Source organism: Poecilia latipinna, unplaced genomic scaffold (genome assembly GCF_001443285.1).
Source record: "Poecilia latipinna isolate Pla-1442-1.1 unplaced genomic scaffold, P_latipinna-1.0 Scaffold1821, whole genome shotgun sequence".
Taxonomy (NCBI): domain Eukaryota; kingdom Metazoa; phylum Chordata; class Actinopteri; order Cyprinodontiformes; family Poeciliidae; genus Poecilia; species Poecilia latipinna.
In genome coordinates this window covers 141,615-148,659 of record NW_015114437.1, presented here as the reverse complement: position 1 = coordinate 148,659, position 7,045 = coordinate 141,615, and positions in this window count along the sequence as shown.

Below are 7,045 nucleotides of genomic sequence, written 5' to 3'. Positions count from 1 at the left end.
TATTTAGTAACCAAGTTAAGTATTTAGTTCTGTACTAATTAAATACTTTGATAAGTATTTAGCTAGCTGGTTTGTGTTTTTCCTAACCTCCACAAATCAATCTTTATTTATTTAGCAAAGTGCTTTAAATTACATATTTTTAAAAATATATGCAAACTGCAATGACGAAAACAAACTGGCTACACGGAAACACACCAATTAAAAAAAAAATACAAATTTTTGTGCCAGCATGAAATTTCAGCATTTCTAGCTAATCAATATTTAGCTAATAAGCAAATTTGATTTCCTATAAGTGGAAATGGAATATCAAACGGTAAAGAGATATTCAGTTTTAATAGTTTATAAAGTGATAAATATTTAGGTTGAAAACTAAATATTTAGTTTGAAAATGTGAACAACATGGTCAAAATATAACTTTAATTTTTACTGCATCACTTTATAAACACCACCCAATATATGTTCGTCCTACTGACTCGTTTTATATGATTTAAATCCAGAGTATTGTAGTTGATTTCCAACAGGTCCTCCATCTGCAGACTGAGTTTTTTACGGTTCTTCTGAGACATGAAAGCATCTTGTAAAACAATCTCGCCTGTCCTTTGTCCTCACCGTCTCTGCTTTTCTATTTCTATCTCTGAGGGAACTAATTTAGGGCTTTCAGACAGCCAGGTAAGCAGCCAGGGAGGCAGGAGCCGAACAGAACGAACAGCCAGCCATACATATGGATCAGGTCGGCAGCTGAGCATTAATGGCCTCCCCCTGGAATCTAAAACACAGGCGCAGGCCAGAGAGGAGCTCCTGGGGGAAATCAGAATACCAGCAGTCATTCAGGTCAGCTTGTTCATGTTCGCAGCATGTTACAGCTCCATTTCTGTCCCCCTCCCCTCGCACTCACACCGCCGCCTTCTCTCAGGTTATTCATGCACTTTTAGTCAATATCGAGCAGAGAGCAATGCTGACTGTTCACTGGAAACACAGAGAGCAGAGACGACCTCTGGCAAACCAAAGACCTCAGCAGATCAGAATGTAACCATGATCAATACATTAATCCAGTTTATTTCTATGGCACATTTCAGCAACAAGGAGGTTCAAAGAGCTTTACATCAACAAAACATAAACACATCATCAACAATTATGAAAACCAGTAACAGACATTACAATCTGTCATGTGAAAGGCGTCAAAAATTACTCTTATATTGCAGTTTAACTAATTAATCAGACTTTATTAATAGAGCAAAAAGCTTCAAGTGTGTTTTAGTCCAGTGGACTCCATTCAGTTTGGACCAGAACTCCATCATCTGCTCCTCCTCCAGCTGCTGTGGCTCTGAGTCAAACCAACCTGTTCCCCTCCTGGCCTGTGGGGGCGCTGCACCAAGAACCACTGAAGGAAACGACACAAAAACCTCTGAAGACGCTGAGAGCAACTTCCTGTTTCACCAGATGGAAACAAGATGGAGGCGTCAGATTTTACAGGTTTCTCTTTTTTCTTTTGCTAAAGACCACGAGTCATTTCTCCTGCTAGCGCTAGGCTAGCATGTTTGTTTTGGTTGTATTTACCCAGAATGCCCTGCACTGACAGACCAGAGTTCACTTGTTTGGTGATAATGTGTTCAAGCAAAGTTGACTTTCTAGTCAAGCAAACTTCAGTTTCCTTAAAGTGGACTAAACAGGGCTGGTGTAAGTTTACGATGAGTGTTCTCCTGTTCAGTCCGCGCTAATCCAACTCCAGTCTGTTTGTCCAGAAAGTCCGGCTCGTTGGGGAGGAGTGAACGCTTAATTTAACCAAAAAATACAAACTCTTGTGCTCCAAACCTCGGTCTGGGTTCAGCTGACGTGAACTCTGGTGCCTTTCGAATGTATATGTGACCACCAAGCAGACCGGAGACCGCTCATAAAGCAGGAAGTGGATGACAGCGCAGGGAATTCTGGGTAAATACAACCAAAGCAAAAATCCCATTAGCAGGATAAATGGCTCAAGGTATCTTATCAAAACAAAGACAAATTCTCCAACTGCTAAAATCTGAGACCACTCCATTTTTTTTCAAGTTTGTAAAGAAGGAAGTTGCGCTCAGTGTCTTCAGAGGTTTTTGTTTTGCTTCTTTCAGTGGTTCTTGGTGCAGCGCCCCCACAGGCCAGGAGGGGAACAGGTTGGTCAAAGGGTTTGGGTTAAGCAAACAGCAGCAGCTGAAAATGTAACAAATGTTGCAGTTTTGTTCCCAAGCAAACCGAGTCCACCAGACTATCAGGTGAAAGTACCAACAGAAGAGGAATCAAAGAAGTGCGGCATAAAATATGTTTCTTAACTTGGAAAATTCTCACTATGAGAATACGCCTCTGCAAAACAGATTTTATGTTTTACACGTCTTCGCCAGGGGTGCCGGTAAGAGTGGAGGGTGCTTTCTTTTTTTCTGAGTCATTCGATGTAATTTCAGGAGGTCACTGACTCAGTGACGCAGTGACTCACAGCTCCATCATGAGTCCTGAAGCCAACGGTCACATGGGGATCCTCACAAACATCCTGGCTGTAATTCGTTCAACAAATTCATCCGCACGGATCAGACTTCAGGAACTTTCACCCGTTTACCAGCCTAGCCAGAGCGGTGGGTGTTTTCTGGAGAACAAAGGGCTTTGTCTGTGCCAGCTTAAGAATGCCGACAATGTGACGGTCATAAGTTGGACTTCTGACCTCGCCGGAGCGCCAGTTCCTCCCACACACCGTACATAATACCGCCTATGTCCTCGCTGCTGACGCGCTTGGAAGTGCTGACTTATAAATACAAAACACAACATTGATTTCTACTCTGATTCGCTCTGCACAATGAAGACTTGAATGCAAAGTTTTAATGAAAGCTTCTAAGAATTTAAAGAATGAGTTTAAACTGACTGGAATAACTTTAGGAACAGTCTTTTGTGGAGAATTACTGAAAGGTTTCATTTCAGTTTTGCACTTAAATCTACTTATCATATTCAAAATAACAACAAATAAAGGCTCTAATAGAGCTGTATTTATTTACATGTTTAGTTATTTTAGCAGCAGTTGTAGTTTAAATGAAATAATTTTCTTTAATATTTTTGAGTAAATATTGGAAAACTGATATTTATATTTAAGGTCTTTATGGTGTGAGAATCTCATACCGATTTATGGCTCGTTGTGGTAGATAACTATAACAACCAGCCTTTTGCATCCATTTAAATTTGTTTGTAATACAAAAATCAGCAGCTACATTTAGTGTTTATTGTGCAGAATATTAAACCTTCTCTGTTTCTTATACAGTTAAACAATCTAACCTGTTATGCTTCCTAGAACAGTTCAGGATTGTACATTGTACAGCACATATAGTGGTAAAACCAGCTGACCAAATGTGTTGGAGCTCAGTTTGGGTTGCTAGGTAACGGGCAGAATTCCACTGTGGTTGCTAGGTAACGGCGGAGTGTCCACGGAATGTGACTCTAATTTGAACGTTTTTGAAACAGCTGCTTTTCTAGACACCAAAAATCATTAAGTTATTACTAAAAACCATCTGGGTGTTTTTTTAAGTGCTTCGGCTGTTTATATAAGCAGTTGAGACCCAAATGGAAGAACACAAATGTGCAAAATGTGAACTAACTTCAGCAGTGAAGGAAAAAAGGAGAAACTCTTCAAGTAAATCTGACTTTTTCCATGGATTTTAGTGCAACTGGAGCTCATCCACAACTCTGACTCAACAAATCCCACCAATAAACTCCAGCCCATATCTCCTCTCTCTCCATCCATCCATGTCCATCACTTGGATCGTCAGCACGCGTGTGTGTATGTGTGTGTGAGTGTGTGTGCGTGTGCGTGTGTGTGTGTGTAGAGGCGAGGCAGGGATGGTTGTGTCTTGATGCAGCGGCAGCAGCAGCCTGTGGAAACAAAGGCAGGGTGATTTATAGCTCCGTACCGAGAGCATAAATCACACCTGCAGCGCCGCGCCTTTAAACGCCCCGCGTCCTGACAGCATTTACCTTTTATAAATGATTGGGCTGAACCTCCCATGGAGCCCCGGACTATGCAGCTCACTCACTCCCCATCCCGCTCCTCCTTTGTTTCACCTATCTCCGTCTCACTAGCGTTAGCCCTGCATCTTCCTAAACCTCCTCCTGCTCTCCTCTCTCATCCTATCTGTCCTCTCCCTGTTTTCGCAGAGCGTGATGGCGACTCGCTCGGGATATATTGCTCTCGCCTTTCAGAAAGCGTCTGCATCCGCAGCCGTTAAGGAAATGAATGTGTCAGTCACGGCCCTATCTGCCTTCCTCATGAGGAGGAGGAGGAGGCCTGGCGGGATAACCGTACCTGCGTACGGCGGAGGAATAGCGAATGCGGCTGCAGATAAAGGTGACGTCTTGAGGCCATTACTTATCCAGCGCAGCAGCAAAGGTTTGCAGATATTATACCTGCTGTCTCCACATAATAGCTCTCGGTTGGAAGCAAACACACACACACACGCATGTGGAAATGTAACGAGCATAAACAACCAAGGCCCACACGCAAATTTACACACGTCTCGCCCGCTAAATCTGCGAAAACACACACACACACACACACACACGCATGGACACACTGGGATGCCTCGCCTCGCTGAGTTAAAACAGATGAAAGAGCTGCTAAATGAAATCTGACTCAACAGTTTAAAATGCAGCGCTGCAGCTCTGCGAGGATCAGTACAGCAAAACGACGGCATTCCTCAAAGCTGCCACAGTAGCGACTGTCCAGATGCAACTTTGGTTTGTTATTATGCTTCCTTGAACAGGTTAGGAAAGGTCTGTGGCCTATTCAAAACACGCTTGTTAAATTTCCACACAAAATCATTCTTAGATAATGACAGTTTAGTTTGGTCAGTTTTGCCCCCGTCTCACCGTTTACATTCACACCTGAAGATAGATGCGCAATTATACAACCGTAATGCATTGAAAAGCATTAGTGGAGCCTCCTCCACAAAAAATCAAGAATGAAGCTAGTGGTTTCTGGATGGTAAGCAGACACTACAAGAAGAGAACACTTGTCTTTTCCAGCATAAACAACGCATAAAACCCAGCTGACCAAATGCACTGGAACTCAGCTTGAGTTGCTAGGTAACGGGTGGAGTTCTGCTGGGGTTGCTAGGAAACGGCACAGCGGCCAGAAATATGACTCAACAATTGGGAGGTTTTTGAACTGACTCATTTTCCAGACATTAACTTATTTCCAAAAGTAAGTTGGGCGTAATACAGTTCAGACTAAAATAGAAGTACAAAAAAGTGTAAAAAGTGAATCAACTTTGGTGCAACTTCCTTCTTTACAAAATGGATACAGAAATGGAGAGGCGTCAGATTGTAGCAGTTGGAGATTTCTCCTTTGTTTAGGTGAAGACCACGAGCCATTTCTCCTGCTAGCGCTAGGCTAGCATGTTTGTTCTGGTTGTATTTACCCAGAATGCCCTGCGCTGTAGTCCACTTCCTGCTTTTGGAGCGGTCTCCAGTCTGCTTGGCGTTCACATACGCATTTGATCCACACTGGATTCACTTCAACCAGAACCAAGGTTTGTAGAAGGACCAGAGTTTGATTAGCATTCACATCAAATGAACCAGACTTTTTAGACAAACAAAAATGTATTTCACAGAACGCAATGGAAGTATTTTTTTTTTTTTTTTGCATAACGTTAGGCACATAATCAACAACCGGATGTTACTACTGGCGGAAACAACAAAGAAGACAACAGGAAGTGGTTGGAGGATGATGGCGCAGTATGCTTTTTGATTATTTAATTGATTTAATAATCAGTTACTTCTTAAGGTAATAAAGCTGATTAAATATACCATCTTACTTAAAAAATAATTTGGATAAAAAGAGAAGACACTTAAATAGTTGATAAATTACATAAACTACTGTATTCCCCCTTACAGACGGAGCATCTCGCCCTTCCCGGTGTAAACTCCTGACTTGCAGAGCGGAGTTATACCTTCCATGCATTAACGCTTCATTTAGTACCACTTCCATCTGTTAAATCCTTCCACACTTGATCTTCTCTCTCTAGCGCGGGGTTCTCATACAGTTCCAACTTTTTTGTGGCAGCAAATGAAAAAGAGGGACCCGGACAGACAAGATGAATCGAAACGCAGCCAGTCATTTTCAGCTCCAGTTTGAATGTGACAGTTGTTCTTTGTATTTGCGTTGGACGGTGTACAGTGGAAAAGCGGAGATGCCCCGTGAACGCGAGCGGCTTCGCTGCCAGGACGCCGCTTGTTGTACTGTAACTGAGCCGGAGCCGGCCGGCGTGTGTGCGCAGAGAAAATGCAGCGAACGAAGCTTCACAGACGTCCTCAAGGTCTGAAGAGACTTTTTTTCATTATTATTATTCCGAACTAACAGTTAAAGTAGTTGTGAAAGAGCTTCTACTGTTTTTTTTCTTTTTTCTGCTTTTGTTGGAGCATTTGAATCAAAATGTCCCACAGAAGTGGTTATAATAACTGCGGACTGTTCCTTTAACACAGAGGAGGCTAATAGGCTAATTCCTGGCAGCCGCTAGCCAGCCTTGTGCAGCGAAACCTCACATGTAGCAAACATGACCCCCTTGTTGAGGAGAAGATCCTCTCACCTGAACCTCACCTCCGTCTGGCTGAGTTCAGCACAAGCAGCTCTTCCACAAGCACTCAGGAAAAACTCTACCAGGAAAAGTATGTACACCCTCAAATTAAAACTTTTCAGCTTTTCTGCAGGAGTTTGTCAGAATCCCACATCTATTTCAGATTTAATACTTTTTATTTACTATTATTCTTCTCTTTTTCCTGAGGAAAAAGCTTGTTAACTTGGTTCTATTTATGCTGATTATATCTTTAGGGAATGCAGATAAAAACCAGCCTTTATGGATAACTAGCAATTCAATGTCCATGAAATAACTAAATAAACGGCAAGGAATGTTCTCCAAATGTGTCAGACTGTTGGCATCGGTTGTCCACATCCCTCTTATGTGCAGAGTAAGAAATAAATTCCTGCTCAGATGAAGCAAAATGTACATTTTCCTCCTCAGAGAGTCGTTTTATTGTTGAT